The sequence below is a fragment of the Melospiza melodia genome, unplaced genomic scaffold (assembly GCF_035770615.1).
Source record: "Melospiza melodia melodia isolate bMelMel2 unplaced genomic scaffold, bMelMel2.pri scaffold_18, whole genome shotgun sequence".
NCBI classification, from domain to species: Eukaryota; Metazoa; Chordata; class Aves; order Passeriformes; family Passerellidae; genus Melospiza; species Melospiza melodia.
Genome location: NW_026948525.1, coordinates 9,516,415 through 9,534,022, shown reverse-complemented (window position 1 = coordinate 9,534,022; position 17,608 = coordinate 9,516,415). Strand labels below are relative to the sequence as shown.

At 45.5% G+C, this 17,608-nt stretch overlaps 1 long non-coding RNA gene across 1 annotated transcript; it reads right to left on the bottom strand.

Annotated features, from left to right (window-relative positions):
* Positions 1-4,347: 4,347 nt before the first annotated feature.
* On the bottom strand, positions 4,348-17,160 carry LOC134433474 (uncharacterized). Its single transcript, XR_010031560.1, has 2 exons — positions 17,033-17,160; positions 4,348-4,505 (listed from the first exon to the last, which is right to left on the bottom strand). It is a non-coding gene; the product is annotated as an uncharacterized LOC134433474 (long non-coding RNA).
* Positions 17,161-17,608: the final 448 nt, after the last annotated feature.

The window sequence follows — 17,608 nt, the reverse complement described above, 5'->3', positions numbered from 1 at the left end:
TCTTGACTGATACCTTAGACTTCAGCATTTAGCAAAAGAACAGCACTTGACAGTATTTAACCTTACTTATAACCTAGGACTTAATGATTTCACAGTTGAATAACACTTAACAATATTCAGCTTAGCTTATAACTTATACTAAACTTCATTACTTAGTAAAAGAACAACCCTTAGGAGCATTTAACATACCTTACAGCTTGTGACTCACCCTTACAGGCCTGAGTGGCTCAGCTATCAAAGGCACTCAAACCCCTCAGGGAGCAGCATTTCTGCCACATTTCCCCAGCACAGGCACTCCTGTGTGCACACAGACACAAAGAGTCAGTGCAAGGCACCTGTGAGCAATTCCCCTGAGGGCAGAGAATGCTCACTGTGGATCCTTTGGCATCTCTCCAGTGGGTCAAGGATTGAGCCTGGAGGAGTGGGGGAAGCAGCCCAGGCTCTGTGGTTGTTCAGGACCCCTGAGTGCAGCAAACGGGAGAGTTCCCAGCTGGGAGAGGCCCCACTCAGAGGGAGTCGCTGGCCCAGGAGAGCTCCAAGGGCTCCTTTTGGAGCGCTGTGTGCAGGGCCCCAAGAGAGGGGCTTCAGTCCCAGCAATGGTTCATCCTGGCCACACTTGACATCAACAGCTTTCTTTGGCAGTGTGAGAACAGGGATGTTGTGCCACTGAGGGAACACAAACACTTCCCAGGGCTGCTTCTAAGGAACCAGGAGCTGGTTGGGCAGCGGCAGTGCCTGGAGCAGACAGTGTTTGTGATGAGCTGCAGAGGAGCTGAGCCCAGGGGCTGTTGGCCAAGGCCCAGACCCAAGGAGCATTTCTCAGCTGGCAGGGTGGCCTGAGAAGGGGAAGGGGGAATGCAGCAGCACAGGGCAAATAGAACCAAGGGACCATTGTGACACTGTGGGGCCTGTGAGACCAAGGGACCACTGTGACACTGTGGGGCCTCATGGAATCATGGAGAGCACCGTGACATTGCTGGTCCTCATGGATCCAAGGGGATCGTGCTGACTCTGTGTGGCTCCATGGAATGTAGGGTCATTGTGATACAGCAAGACCCCATGGAGCCAAAGGTTCATTGAGACATTGCAAGTCCTTATGTAATCATGGAGAGGCCATTGTGACACTTCACAGCCTCATGGAACCCAGGGGCCATTGTGACACTGTGGGGCACCATGGAGCCAAGAAGATCATTGTTACACTGAGGGGACTCATGGAATCATGGAGATCATTGTGACACTGTGAGGATCCATAAGCAAAGCATTGTGACACTCTGAGGCCTCATGGAACCAGTGAGACCATTGTGACCCTGGGGGTCACCACAAAACCAAGAGGACTATTTTGATACTATGGGGCCTGGTGAAACCAAGAGGCCTTTGTGACACTGCACGGCTGCATGGAGCCAAAGGTCTATTGTGACATTGCAGGACCTCCTGTCATCAATGGACCATTGTGAGACTGTGGAACCAAAATGAGACCATTGTGACACTGCAAAACTCCAGGGTCTAAAGCTCCATTGTGACATTGCAGGGCTCATGGAACAGAGGAGTCCTGAGACATTGTGGAGCCTGGGGAACCATGGAGACCATTGTGACACTGCAAGGCCTCATGGAATCATTGGGACAATTTTGAAACCTGGGAGCCACTGTGACACTGTGGGATCCCATCAAACAAGGGGTCCATTGTGACATTTCAGATCTTCTTGTAATCAAGGAGCCATTGTGGCAGTGTGGAGCCCCACAGAACCAAGGCACCATTGTGGCACTTCAGGGCCCCATAAAAACAAAGGAATACAGTGCAGGTCTGGCTGGTTTGACCGCCCAAGAGGTCAGGCTGACCTTGGCATGTTGAGGGTCTCATCCACTATTGAAACAGTGGTGCTCCGTGCTTTCCTTCCTATGGAAAAGATCTGACATGCTGCTCCAGGCACGTATGCCAGAATTGCAGTTTCACCTCCAAATTTCCTTATATCCAGGGATTGTTCCCATAGGAATATTGCCAGGAAAAGTCTGGCTGGCAGTGGTTTCATGAGGGTCACCTCTCATCTTGCAAAACACTTGGCAAGATTCTGTGCTTTCCTTCCTATGGAAAAGAGCTGTCCTTCTCGGCCAGGTGCCCATGACCAGAATAGGGATTTCACGTCCAACATTGCCTTACTGTGGCAGACTGGAGAAGATTTTTTGGCTTGAAACTTTTAGTGTGTGGGGGAGGAAGGGGCAGGTCCAGCCTTGCCCTGCCCTGGAACCCCAGCACTGCCCTGCCCTGTGACCCCAATCCCCCCAGAGCCTCTATCCCAGCCCAGCAGTGTCTGCCAGTCCCTGGCACAGCAGAGGCAATGCTCCACAGCCACCTCTGCAGCCCCAGCCCAGCTCCTGAGGGACCAAATGACCCCAAGACCCACCTGGGGGAAGGGCCCAGCAAGATCAAGGGGTATTTTAGGCTGATGACAAGGCAAGCACACATCTTGATCCCACCTCCTCTTGGAATTTCCATTTGAACAGTGCTGGAATCCAGGAGGTGGCAGCTGTCTGTGTGCTTCTCAGTATCTTTTTGGTCTTTCTCATTCTATGTCTTCTTCTTCTGTTTCTGTGCTCATGCAAATTTTGATTAACATTAAGTTAATCAGGCTTAGAGTGTGAAGTTGAATGGGCCAAGTCAATGCTTTTGAGAAGTGTTTTTTGTTGATCAAATATCTGCCATAGTTTGACATAGAAGAGTTTTAAAAAGTAATAAAAGTAAATTGATAAATAATTAACTGAAACTAAAACCCAGAACGCTCATCAATAAATTAATTAAAAAATCTCAAGGTTAGAAAAATCTTAAATTAACAAACTAAAAACCACTACACTGTCATAATAAATCTTTTGGCAAAGCTTGTCTGATTTTCTAAAGTTGTCAGTAAAGGCTGATTTGTTGTTTTAAGCTCCTGAGAATATCTTGTTGGTATTTCTCACGAGAGTCCATCTCAGAGTACACAAACAATTGTAATTTCTTTTAAATATCTCATTGAGAGAGTTGTTTTTTAGTGGATGGGAGCAGGGCTTGTCTGTCCTGCTTGGCACAGCCCAGGCAGGGCTTCCCCAGCCACATTCCACACTCCATTTTCCAGCTGGAGCCGCTGGTGCCTCTGAGTTGTGCTGCCCCAGCCCCAGGGACACTCTCCTTGTCTGCCCATTCCCCCACGGTCTCTGGGCAGGGATGGCCTCAGTGGGGGCTGCTGACATCCTCAGCACCTTGGAGGCTGCGGTTGAATTTTCCTGCTCCAGAGGCTTGTTCAGCCTTCAGCTCTTCAGTGCAGGAATTCAGTGTCCCATAGATCATTAACATTCAGAACACCTTAAGAACCCAAGCCTCTGGAGTTTGATTTAAGTGTTGATTTGATTTAAGTGTTCAAATGTTTGTGGTTAATTTGATAGATTTCAGTAGTGTGTTCTAAGTGAATGCCTTATATTTAAAAAGACAGTGAGAAAAGATTTTTAAGGTCCTGTTTGGGACATTTCCTGTTCACAAATCAGTCTGTGCAGTCTCTTATTGACAGTGAATCCAAGTAGTTCCTCATTCAGTTTGAATAGATATGAAAATCAAGACCCTTCATGGCTGACAATCAATCAGACTCTGTCCATACCCCCACCCCACCATTTCCCCCATCCAAGCCCTGGCACTCAGAGCAGCCTTGTGCAAATCTGAGCTCCCTCCAGCCCAGGCTGCACCTGCAGCTTTCAGCTCCTTGGCTCCAACTCCCACCTGCTTTCCTTGGAGAAGGAGCTGCCTGAGACACAGAGGGATGTTCATTTATTGTCAGCCAACAAAGCCAAGGCAAGCCACAGCTCCATCAAATGCAAAAGTCATTCCTCTGCTGGGTATTAAATCCACATTCTACAGCAGACAGTCTCAGAGCAATGGAAAACACCTTCTGTGCCCAGCACAGATCCCAAGGTCCCCCCAAACCCTTCCTGCCCTGATTCTGCCCAGATTTGCTCGTTGCACACATGAGTCACACACTGAAGTCAGGAGCTCCCTCCATGCCCAGGGGGAGGAAACGAGGGAAAGGAGATGAAGAGCTCTCCTGTGCAGAGCCAAGGTCCAAGTGCCCCTGCAGTGGGAGCCACAACTCAGCAGGTTTGTGTCCTTTGGTGTCAGGGACTGGTGACACTCAGAGGAACAGAAAGGTTTCTTGCAAACAAACACAAATTAAGTATTTGAACAGTTTAATAACCACCACAGCTCTTTCCTCAGCTCTCTGTGATGTCCCAGCGGTATCTGACATGTCCACCATCCCCAAGAGATTTCTGTACAGGAACAGTTTTAGACAAAGACATAAGGTAATTCTGTGATAGATAAAAACACAATTAAGATGATATTTATTATATATTTATTTGAACTTCAGAAATATTGAGCAATTTCATCCAGCTCAAAGCATGAAGCCAGTCATTGAGAGGCACTTGAATGACCAGAGAGCATCTAGAGGAGGAAAACAGAGAGCAGTAGAAGTACATAGATCCACCTGCTGTAATAGAAGAGATGTGCTTAGACATGGCCATTTCAACAGAAGAGCTGAAAACACCTGAAGAAAAATGGAGAGGAAGTAATAGACAAAATATTGGTCACACCAGTAGAAGGCAAGATCAGTATTTTTCCTCCTGCCATCTGTACACCTCCAGGAAATTCCTGTTCCAGATGGGAAAACTGTGCCATTTCTTAACAGTACTTAAATGACCCAGATAATAAAGATTTGCTTGTATATTATGAAACTAACAGGTAATAAAAGCTGTGCCCCTATCCAGGCTGACATCAGTTATGTGCCCATGAACAGCCAGTGCCACTTGTGCCCTGAGATGCCCAGCTGGGATTGGATCTCTCAGAGAGCACTTGAGGGAGAACAGAGCACCTTGTAAGTTGCAGGTCCCTGATGGCCCTGCAGGGCTCTTGACCCATCATCATCTGCTCTGCTCCAGTCTGAAACAGAGCCCAGCATGGTGTCGGGATCATCAGAGAGCTGAGGTGTGTGCTGGAATTCAATGCCCTCCCCATCCTGCAGCAGCCCTGCATTTCCCTCCTGCAGCCTTGGTCTCCAGCACAGCCATGGAGGCTCTTTGGGCTCAGGACTGTTCCTGCAGCCCCCAAGGGCAGCTGAGCTCTGCCTTTGGCACAGTCAGGCCTGGCCAGCGCAGGCCATGCTGTAGAAGTCCATCCGAAAATCCTTCATTTTTTGCCTCACAATTGTCATGAGAAAAGACTACCGAAGAGTTAAAAGTGCTGAGCCGGTTGGGAAAGAAAGTCTCCTGCTTATCTAGTGTGTTCACAAGTGATGTTTGCAGAACACGCCGTGCTGTACTCGAAGGGGGCATGCTGCCCTTTTCTGGACAATTGAACTGGACTTTCTTCCAAACTCTTGACCTGGCTGGACTGAGCTGAGGGTGGTTCCCCTCCGCTCCATAAGAAGACCCCTCTTGTCTGTCTTAAACCACCGTGACAGACCAACAGAGATGCGAATCCCCTCATCAAGGAACCAAGAACCCCTCTGGCACCCCTTTGGCACCCCCATGGCACCCCCCTGGCAACCTCCTCCCAGAGACTGGGAAGCATTCGGCCATGAAAACAATGGAATTTCAGTTACCTTCCCCCAACCAAGAAGAGTATATATATTGGGGTTCAGCCCGACTGTCCTTTGAGATCTCCCCAAGACGTGTACCAGCGAGTTTCGGTGGCGGGACCCCGAAGACATCACGTCTTGGTAGCTATACCCCATTCCCTGACCTTCTTTCCTCCCTTTTTTTTTCCTTGTCTTACCCTTCTCTTCCCCGGATCCCTTAACCAAATGCATATTTAGCTGTGGTTATAATCAATAAATTGCACCTTGTTGATTTGTTACTGCAAAACCCCTGTGCCTCTTGTTGGTTATTTTTGCACCCAAAAATCATTCGTCACCCGTTTATTTCGGGCGGACCTTCACATAATTGGCGTCACGGACAAGGATTCCAGCAGCCAGTGAGATTTTGCAGGTTTTGTGTAGTTTGTAACCTCTCACAAACTACACACGCCAAAGCCAAATCTCATGCTCGATTGAGCACACAGGCTCCGGAATTGACACAAAAGATTTTTCGGTGCAAAAGCAGGGGAAATTGTTACTGTCATTTCTGTTACTGATTTTACCGGCACGGACACTGACACTGATACTTCTCCTGATCCTGATATTGATGCTGTTACTGATATTGATACTGATACTGATACCGTTGTTGTTGTTGTTGTATTTGAATTGAATCTGAACCTGTTACTGTTGTTTTTGAGGTGAATTTGAACCTGTTAACTGTTTTTTACTGCTGTATTTTGTGTACCTGGACTGTCTAAAAGGGAAGGGGCAGACTTGAAGTAATTAAGCAGTGCCTTTTAGACAGATATTGTCACTTCACCTACACAGGGAGCGAGGGGTGGCCCAGCGAAGGCTGAGTGGCTTTTTCCCTGTTCTAGGTTCTGGTCCCCTCACAAAGAAAACATTTGTGTGTGCCTGTGTTCATGTGAGTGCGTATCTGTACTGTCTGGGAAGGAAGAGACAAATTTGAAGCAACCTCACAGGGCCTCCCAGACTGATTCTGTCTCTTCAACTACCCAGGGAAGCAAGGGGACAGTGGAAAGGCTGTGTGATTTGTGTAACTTAAGTTAACTCCCTGGTGTAACTTTGGTCCCCTCACAAAATGACTAAAAACTTCAGTGCAAAAGGTAAAGCTGAATTTTATGCTCTGCTTGCTAAATACAACGCCACACCTTCTCCGAGGGGAGAAGAATGGGCAAACTGCAATTGGCTTAACTTAGAAAATGTTATTGATAGAATATCTTCTTTGCAACATGAAACAAAATTTAAACTGGGCAAAAATAAAACCGTCCTCTGCTCAGTCTTGGGTGCCTGTCTCACAGCAGCCATAGAAACTCGCTTTAAGCGAAAAAGTGAGGAAAATGCTATCATAGACTCCCTCCAAAACCTAGTTGAAGTTTTGCAAAAACAATTGGATGAAGAAAGAAATGTAAATAACTTGTTACGGACTGCCCTGAGAGAGGAACATGTTAAAAATTCACAGAACTCTGATTCCTCAAAAGAAACAGAGGAGAAAGAAACTCCTCACACTAGTCAAAATTGTTCTCAAACAGAATTAACTCTGATGAAAAATTGCGGGAAACACTGCTGTAACAACATAAAACCTCTAATTAAAACAGAATACAACTATATCAATAATGAAGATTTTAGCCCGCACAAAACCACTAAAGAAATCCCGTACACTGCTACTGAATTAACAAAACTTGCAAAGCAGTATGGGCTTCGCCCCCAAAAATCTGAAACAGAACACATTTGTCAAGTGTCTCTCACTGGGAGAGATCAGATTCTTTTGTCAGAACAAGAAGCTGGAGGGTGCTGGAGACATGGGGTGTTCCTAACAACAGCAGACAGACGCATCCCATGGTCCCCAAATCAGCACACAGCTCATTGGGCTGAGGGGCTTAACCCCTTGGAAAGGAGAGACCCTTTGGTTGGTATCCTTGACCAACTCCTGGAAAACATTCACAAATCTGGCTGCCTGCAATTGATTCATGAAAAGAAATTAATTCCTGGTTTTGAATCTCCAATCCAATCACCTGTAAAGCCTGAAATTATGACCTCTTTAACTCAAAGGCTTCCGGGAACACTTAAACCTACAGCAATTCTCCTTCAGAAAACCATAGTAGCTCTGTCTCCTATAGAAAGACCAGATAAACTTCTTAGTAACCAGAATGACCCTTTTGTTCCCCTTTATGACTTGCTGAGAAAAAGAATAAAATGGGATTGGACTTCTTCTCAGAAGGAAACATTGCAATTGCTGATTCTTGAAGTGACAGCTCACCAAGCACTGGACCCTATCTATCCTACAGACCCCTTTCAGGTGGAGTGGGGATTTGCCTCCTCACAACTTTCAGTAAACATTTGGCAGCAGGGTCCCGAGGGTCTGACAAAGCCTGTTGGGTTTTATTCCTATGGTTTCAAAGATGCTGAGAAAAGGTACACTACCTGGGAAGGGGTGTTTGTGGTTGGCTTGGCTCCCAGGGAGGTGGAGGAGAACTGGGCAATCCAAGAAACTGGGAGCTTGGGTAGCAGCCAAAATAAACCTGCCTCTGTGACTAAAGCAACCCCTCCTCTCTCCCCCGCTTCTGCTAACAGAGAGGAACAGGACAATGCCCAGGTTGGGGAACTGTTAACTGTTTGGAGTATTTTCCAAAGTGAGGGACAGAATTACTTTCTTGTCTGTATTAACACCAAGTCCTATGCTATGTTTATATTTGGGTTGCTCCAGGCTGATGCTTTTAAAAGAGCTACAGGAGATAATACTGTAAAAGCAATGCAGGGATGGTTTGGGATTTTCCTAAACCCACAGGAAATTCAATCTGGTAATGTTTCTCACTTTACTGTCAAAAGTGTGCAGGATAGGGCAGAAGGTGAAAAGATTAAATGGACTTCTCACACCTCTTACTATAGATGGGGGGTAAATGAGTGTTCCAAAATCACTGCTTTTTGCCAGACAGCTCCAAGCACAATTCCTTCACTACAGGGAGCAGATGATTTCAAGAACCCAGGGCATTACCCTGGACAACCTGTTTTTGGTGGACCCCCTGCTGCTGTAGGGGAAGTACCACTGCTGTTCAAAACCTCTCTGGCAATTCCATTGTTCTAACCTTTTCTGCCTCTTCGTGGCAGAGTCTGTTGTGTTTACTTTTTCAGAAGAACTCCAAGGGACATGAAGACCTGACAAACCATGATAACACTAGTGATGAATAACAGAAATAATGTTTTTCCTTCCCCTTATGGTAACACCAGGTGATGATATTATACATAACATGTAAATTAATTGAACTTGAATAAATTGGCTGTCACAATTAGAGATTTGACCAAATTACAGCAACTACTGCAGTCATTCTTATTGGCTTTTGCGAACACACCAGTGGCTGCTATCAAGCATATTACCGAATTGGGAAAGAGTGAATGTGGATGATCACAAATTGGTAATTGATGCACTTAGTGCTACACAGAACAATGTTTCCTTAGCCCTCAGCTGTATCCAGGCACAATTGTAGATGCAATCTGTCTCTGCTGCAATTCGAAGAGAGGGCGAGGAAGGCACCTTCCCCACAGAAATTCGGAAAATAATCTGGGACAGTGCCACTGAATTTGAAAGAGAATTCCAATCCTGGTGGAACCTGGTGAACTTTACCTATGATCCCATTTCAAACATAGCCACTGCTTTTGTCCTAACCATACGCAATGCCTCTGTACATTTGGTCTTCCCTGTTATTGCATTAGGATTAAACCATGACAGAGCTGTTCTCTATCCTACTGAACATAGGGGATGGGCCCGTCAGGTTGATGACAAATGGCAAACTGTTAACCTGGAAACTTGTGTTGTCGGAGAACAACAAGAGTTCATCTGTGAAAGCAATGCAATCATAGATCAAATATTTGTTTAGACGTAGAGCAAAATATCTGTCATTTCAAGATTCGTCCACATGAGGATACCCAGACAGCTCTTATATACATAGGCAATGGCTGTGCATGCTTTAGAACGACATGTGATTCTGTCTTTGTAGAAGATGTTGTGGTAGATGCAAAGAATCATTCAAATTTTTGTGCTTGTAACTTTACTAAGATAGTAGAACGCGATTTCTCTTATGAAGCTCCAGTTACTTCTCACCACCTACTGCAATCCAACTACACGCTGATCCAGAAGCTGATGCCCACTCCTATCGGAATGAACCTCACCCTCGTGAGACAACTATTGCTCCATCAGGACCTGATGGACATCCTCGAGAAAATCAAGGAGAGCGGACAGAAGACCCTGGTGACTGTTCATCACAACGTGAGACAAATACACCGGGTTATGGAGAGGGTAAAGCAAGATGCTGAGCATAGGTGGTGGGATACTCTCTTTGGGTGGTCACCTACTGCCACAGGTGTTCTGAACAGTGTGTGCCATCCAATTGTTGTTCTTTTGATCCTAGTTACGCTTGGCTTTATCTTGTCAGCAGCCCTATTCATTTTGAATTGGAGAATGATGAAAAAGCTTAAGAGACTGTCAGCTGTAGTCAATGCACACCGCTTAGCTGATGTACTCGATACAATAGATGTCCCCAAAACACTTGATACGAAACAGCTATGAATCAAGCATATGTGCCCTAGAACAACTTCTTAAATATCAAGTGTGACTTACAGAAAGTTACTTTACTTCTTAGAAAATAATTTTAAAAGACGATGATAATATTATGATTTGTTTGTTGTGATTTGTTTTAATCATTTTGAAATTGTTAAATGATATTGCTTTAACTGATAAATATTTTTTGAAATCGTTAAAATTATCATAATTTTTGAAATTGTTATAACAAATAACCACGTGTGAAGTTGTTATGATGATCAATATTAATTATGTTTATGTTTATTGGTTCCCCTTTTCCCTCTTTCTTTTCCTTCTCTTCCCCTTTTATCCCCTCTCTCCTGTCATCCCTACTTTTCCGGGGTTATGCTACCGACATGCAACGAGTTTCAAAGACACTCTAGAGCTCTGCTGATGAAGATTCCTCAAGACAATCGTGAGTCACGGGGTCGTGTAGAAGTCCATCCGAAAATCCTTCATTTTTTGCCTCACAATTGTCATGAGAAAAGACTACCGAAGGGTTAAAGCTGCTAAGCCGGTTGGGAAAGAAAGTCTCCTGCTTATCTAGTGTGTTCACAAGTGATGCTTGCAGAACACGCCATGCTGTACTCGAAGGGGGCATGCTGCCCTTTTCTGGACAATTGAACTGGACTTTCTTCCAAACTCCTGAGCTGGCTGGACTGAGCTCTGGGGTGGCTCCTCCCCCGCTCCATGAGAAGACCCCTCTTGCCTGTCTTAAACCACCGTGACAGACCAACAGAGATGCGAATCCCCTCATCAAGGAACCAAGAACCCCTCTGGCACCCTATTGACACCCCCATGGCACCCCCATGGCACCCCCATGGCACCCCCCTGGCAACCTCCTTCCAGAGACTGGGACTGTACTCCCTCCACACTCAGGGAGGGGGAAAACTTAACGTACATGTGAGCATTCGGCCATGAAAACAATGGACTTCTCCCCTCCATGGAAACCTAATTTCAGTTACCTTCCCCCAACCAAGAACAGTATATATATTGGGGTTTGGCCCAACTGTCCTTTGAGATCTCCCCAAGACGTGTACCAGTGAGTTTCGGCGGCGGGACCCCGAAGACATCATGTTTTGGTAGCTATACCCCATTCCCGGACCTCCTTTCCTCCCTTTTTCCTTGTCTTACCCTTCTCTTCCCTGGATTCCTTAACCAAACGCATATTTAGCTGTGGTTATAATCAATAAATTGTACACTGTTGATTTGTTACTGCAAAACCCCTGTGCCTCTTGTTGGTTATTTTTGCACCCAAAAATCATTCGTCACCCGTTCATTTTGGGCGGACCTTCACACCAGTCTATGCCCAGGTGGCTACTAATCTGTTGCACTATCTTGGAAATGAAAAGTGATCCTCTATCTGAGGATATTGTGGCTGGAACTCCGAAGTGCGGTATTATTTCTTGTAATAATACTCTGGTCACTTCTCGAGCTTTGACAGTTCTGGTGGGGAACGCTTCCGGCCACCCTGAAAATGTGTCTGTCAATACCAGCAAATACCGATACCCCCCTTTCCTTGTGAGTTCTGAAAAGTCAATTTGCCACTGCTGTCCAGGCCCATGGCCTCTCCCACTCTGACCGAGTTTCGGTCTGGGGGTATTTTTGGGATTAGTCTGGAGGCAAAGATCACACTGTCGGGTCACCTGAGTAATAGTGGCATATAAATTCCTAGCAACAATTCTTTCAATCAGGTATGTGTATAGGGCATTTATTCCCCAGTGCGTTTTCTGGTGTTCTTCCCTTACTAGTGACCACAATAAATGGGAAGGGATTACCAGTTTCTTTTCAATGGTAGCCCACCCTTCTTGGTTATACGTCCCTTTTTGATCTTCAATTAATTTCCTATCTCTCTTGTTGTATTCTGGCTTACCTTCAAGGGAGATTTGTCCATCTGGAATAAGGACTCCTTCAGTAGCTACCTCACCTTTTGCTGCTTCTTTTGCCTCTCTATCCACCAGCTCATTTCCTTCTTCCAATTCTGAGCTCACATTTTGGTGTGCCTTAATGTGCATAATTGCTACCTTTTCAGGCAGCTGAACTGCTTCCAGCAGCTGGATTATCTCTTGTGCATGTTTGATGTTCTTTCCCTGTGAGGTAAGCAGTCCCCTCTCCTTCCAGATGGCCCCATGTGCATGTACAACTCCAAATGCATACCTCGAGTCTGTGTAGATGTTTATTCTCCTCCCTTTTGCCCTTTTCAAGGCACAGGTCAGGGCAATTATCTCAGCCTTCTGCGCGGAGGAACCTGTTGGTAAGGGTCCAGACTCCATTACCTCTCTGCAGATGGTCACTGCATACCCAGCATGTCGCTTCCCATTGGCAACATAGCTGCTCCTGTCAGTGAACCAGGTCTCTGCATCATCCAGAGGGGTATCCTTTAAGTCTGGGTGGCTCGAGTAGGTAGCTTCAATGGTCTCCAGGCAATCATGGTGTACTGCTTCTCCTTGATTTCCACTGAGAAAGGAAGCTGGGTTGACAATATTAGTCACCACGATCTCTACATCATCTTGCTCTACCATGATGGCCTGGTATTTCAGAAACCTCTGTGGTGAAAGCCAGTGGCCACCCTTTACTTCCAGTACTGCGGACACTGTGTGGGACACTAGCACAGTCAATTTTTGTCCCAGAGTAAACTTGCGTGCCTCTTGAATGTTCAGCACAACTGCTGCTACAGCTCTGAGGCAACCTGGCCATCCTTTGGCTGTTGCATCTAGCTGCTTAGAGAGGTAAGCAACTGCCCTCCGGTATGGACCCAAGTCCTGAGCCAGTATTCCCAGGGCAATTCCCTGTTTCTCATGGGAAAATAGGAAGAATGGTTTACTCATATCTGGAAGTCCCAGAGCTGGAGCTGACATGAGAGCATTCTTCAGCTGGTGAAAGGCCCGTGTTGCTTCTTTTGTCCACTGGAGATCTCTGCTTCCATTGGCAATCAGAGCATAGAGGGGTCTGATGAGCAGTCCATAATTATAAACCCACAGCCGGCACCATCCTGCCATGCCTAAGAAGGTTCGGAGCTCTTTTATTGTCTGGGGTTTTGGGGTTTGGCATATGGCTTCCTTGCGAGCCTGCCCTAAAGTCCGTCGCCCAGCACTCACCTCGTACCCCAGGTAGATAACTTTCTGTTTCACTACCTGTGCCTTTTTCTTGGATACTCTGTATCCTTGGAGTCCTAGGAAATTCAAAAGGCTTACCGTCCAGGCCACACATGCTTCCCTCGTCCGAGTGGCCACTAGAAGGTCATCCACATACTGCAAAAGCCTTCCTTCTTCCTGTGGAGCTTCCCAGGACTCCAGATCCTTTGCAAGTTGCTCCCCGAACAAAGTAGGGGAATTTTTCCAGCCTTGGGGTAGTCTGGTCCATGTGAGCTGGGTTTTGTGCCCACTTTTAGGGCTTTCCCATTTGAATGCAAAGATTTTTTGGCTGGCTTCATGGATGGGGAGGCAAAAGAAGGCATCCTTTAAATCTAAAACAGTAAACCAGGTTAGTTCAGGTGTTAGGCAAGTTAATAAAGTGTATGGATTGGCTACCACCGGATACAGATCTTCTGTTATTTTATTGACAGCCCTCAAATCCTGTACTATCCGGTATGACCCATCAGATTTCCAAACAGGTAAAATTGGAGTATTGAAATCAGATTGGCATTCTTTCAGTAATTCTAACTGCAGAAAATTTTCGATTATTGGGCTGATTCCTTTCCTATCCTCTTCCTTTAGGAGGTACTGCTTGATTCTCACTGGTTGCGCCCCCTCCTTGAGTTTGATTACTATGGGGAAGGCATTTTTCACCCTCCCTGGCACATCAGAGGCCCATACCCCAGGAAATACCTGACCTAGTATTTCTTCATCACTTTCTTCCTTAATGCCAATAGCTGTCAGAGTTAAACTTAATACCTCCATGTACTTTTGATCATTCACCTCCAGAGTAATTTCCCCATTTTTGAATGTAATGGTTGCTTGTAATTGTTCCAATAAATCTCTCCCTAAAAGTGCTTAATTCACCAAATTAGGCATGTACAAGAATTTATGAATACTCTATTGTTTTCTCAATTTATACTTCAAAGGTTTACAAAAATATGCCCTTTCAGACTGGCTAGTTGCTCTTTGCACTACAACATAATCATTTTCTACAGGTACTAAAGCTTTATTTAAGACTGAATATGTAGCTCTTGTGTCAACTAAAAATCCTACTCTTTTCTTCTCTTAGCTTCATTGTTATGGATCTGCTGGCGTAGAATCCTCCGGTCCTCTTCAGTTGTTTTGTACGTGTGCAGCTATCTGTTGGTCACTCCTTCTTCGTTCTGGGCATTGGCTTTTCTAGTGACTAATTCTTTTGCAGATTGCACACTGGTTCTTGCTTAGCTGAGGTGGTCTTTGTCTTGGCGGTCTCTGGTTGTATTTCTTCTGCTTTTCTTCTTGTACTACTGCCACTAACTTTTTCATTCTTTGTTTTTATCTTTCTTCTTGGTTACTAAATACTCTCTAGGCTTCTTCTAACAAGGCTTCAAGATTCTTCTCATCTGGTCTCTGAATTTTCTGAAGTTTACGCCTGATATCTCTAGCAGACTGCTTTAAAAATGTATTAACTAGTTGATTTGTCCCTATCTCAGACTCCAGATCTAATGATGTATGACGACGCATAGTATTCCTTAAACGCTCTAGAAATTCAGATGGAGTCTCAGAACGCTTCTGCTTAAGGGAATATAAGGCAGACCAGTTTATGGTTTTTGGAATAGCTCTTTCTACTCCTGTTGCTATCTACTCTTGATACTCTGCTAATTTCTTTACCTCTGCCGACACATTAGGATCTCATTCTGGGTCTTGGAGGGGGAAATTTTCTTTCACATCTAGCTGTGTGGCTTTACAGTAATCTTCTGCCAAATTCTCTGCTGTCTTTAGGATCAGCTGTTTCTCTGTTTCAGTGAAAGCATCTAGTAGTAGCTGGATGTCAGCCCAGTCTGGATTGTGTTGTTTGATAACATATCATAGGCATTTGGCAGTGAGTATCAGGTCAACACAATAATTCTTCGCAATCTTTTCTCATGCTTCTAAATCAAGGGTGGTAAATGGCACTTTAATCATTAATTTGGCTCCTTCTGGTCCCACTGCCTGTCGCAGAGGGGCCTGTAGCACTACTTGCTTCTTAGTTCTAGATGCAACTGGACTCCCACGGGTGGGGTGGGTTCTAGTAGATGTGCTTTCTCTACTTGAGTCCTCCTCCTTTTTGGGGAAGTACTCTTCCTCTTCATCTTCAGTTTCAGCTTCAACTTCTCTAACCTCCCCCCCTCGGGGAGGAGGTGGAGGAGCTTTCACTCACTCAAATGTGTCTCGTTCTTGCTCCTCAGAACGATAGACCTTATCTGATCTCATACACCGTTGTCCTATACTGCATGCTGAACAACAGCGTTTGATTTGCATTCTCTTTGCCTTGTTATCTTTTTCAAGGGCTAAGACCAGTAGGTCTGAGGGTGATTTAATCTCACAGTCTTTTTGCTACTCTTGGTGATTTCTTAAAAGAAAAACTTACCAGCATACGAGACCTCATGTCATTTACTTTCTCGTCTTAAAAACAACATTAACTGCAGTAAAGTATTATAGTCTAGGGTTCCAGTGGGTGGCCACTTTGCTCTGTCTTCTAACTTGTATAAGGGTTATTAGTGTGTGCAATACTGGATTAGAATTTTTTTATTCTCAGAGCTCCCCCGGCTAGTGACTTCTTTCTAGTGGGCTAAGATGCACCCTAAGGGGTTGGCCTGTGGAACTTTTTTGCTCTGGTTAGTTCTCATTATTTCCTTCTTGCCCTATCTCGCTCCCACCCAAACCTCTTTTCAGAGGACTTCACAGTAGCTTCTCAATCTTCCTCCCACACACTCCAAGTGGCAGGTATCAGATGCGATTTCCCACACACAAGTTTTAAGATCTTAGCCTCTGAATCAGCTTGATCAGAAACTTCTAATCTACACTTGGGGCACGTGCTCTGTCGCTTGTTAGAACAGCAATACCAGTGTTTCTCACAAACTATACACTGTAATAATACTTACGCAGCGTGCCAGCCCCTTGATGTACCAAAGGCTACTTGAAATTTTTCGCAAAGGCAAGCTATTCTATTTATTACAGGGAGCTCTAAATCTTTTACGGCAAGTTGTTCTCAGTCTAGACTTACAAGAGTGTTAGCTGAAGTCTGGTAGAGTTTTTTTAAATGAATTTGTTCATCTCCCCTATCTATCCAATAATCTACCGGATTCACAAACTCTCAGGGGTCAAGTCTAAACCACTGAGGCAGAGGAACCCCTCGGGTTCGTCTAGCGACGGTGAAAGTATGCACAACTTACACTACAATTTACTACTTTTACTCAAGAAACGTCTTCACCTACGCTTTTCTACAGTTTACTCTGTCTTCTCTGTCAGGCGCTCCCCGCCCCCACAGCTTGCCTCGGCCTGTGTTTACTCAGCTTCTTCAGCGGCAGGTAGGACTTCCTCCCCCCGTGCAGTAGAGCACTATGGATCTACTCTCTTTTATACAACATACACTTTATACACTTGCACAATTACAAATACAGCGCGCCGATCACTCAATGCAACATACAGCAACACAGTGTCTGGACACCACTCACACACACACAAAGAAAACATACGCGGGTTCAGCTCTACCCTATCAGAACAATGAACCTTAATACACGCATACACGGGTTCACCCAGCTCACCCCCAGAGCTGCTGGCGGTTCCGCTCTATCCGAACGATGAACCCCGTCTCTAATACAGCTGCTCTATCAGCTGAACCCAGACATCTCTGGGTGGTTTACTCCTTTGCTCTCCTTCCTCTCCCCCAGGGGCCCCTCAGTACATACTGTATCTTCCTCCGCAGGCCAGCAGGTCCTTGTCTGTCCCAGCAGGAGGCAAGTCGAGAGGAGCGGAGCCTCCTCCAGGAAAATCTTGGGGCGGGCCTAGGAGTCCGTCGGTCCCCCCCTGTCCCTGTGGGGGCAGAGATGGAGACGGAAAGTATCTCTTTCTCCTGCCTGGCTCACCAAGAATGTTTTGCAGAGAAAAGAAGAAACCTCACAACTTTGTAAAAGTTGTAAAGCCCGGTATGCTTTAATTACGATGCACGCTGGACGCAAGTCCCCATAAAGGCAAGCATACCTCTGAAGACCTCGGGTCTTCTTTTATCTCCCTTCTAAGTGCATATGCATGCAGTTTCAAAATAAGTTCATACATATTCATTCTGCGTGACATTTAGCACCAGTTCTTCTTTATCAAAAAAATTTCTAAGTCTAAAACAGATTAACTTTGTAGTCATTTCTGTTTTTCTTTCTCTATCTCTTTATTGTCTCTAAAATTCAGCTTTTCTTTCAACTTTAGCCCCACAGACCCCTCACCTCTTCCAAACACTTCACCTAATTCAAAATAAATTCCTACTCTGTCTC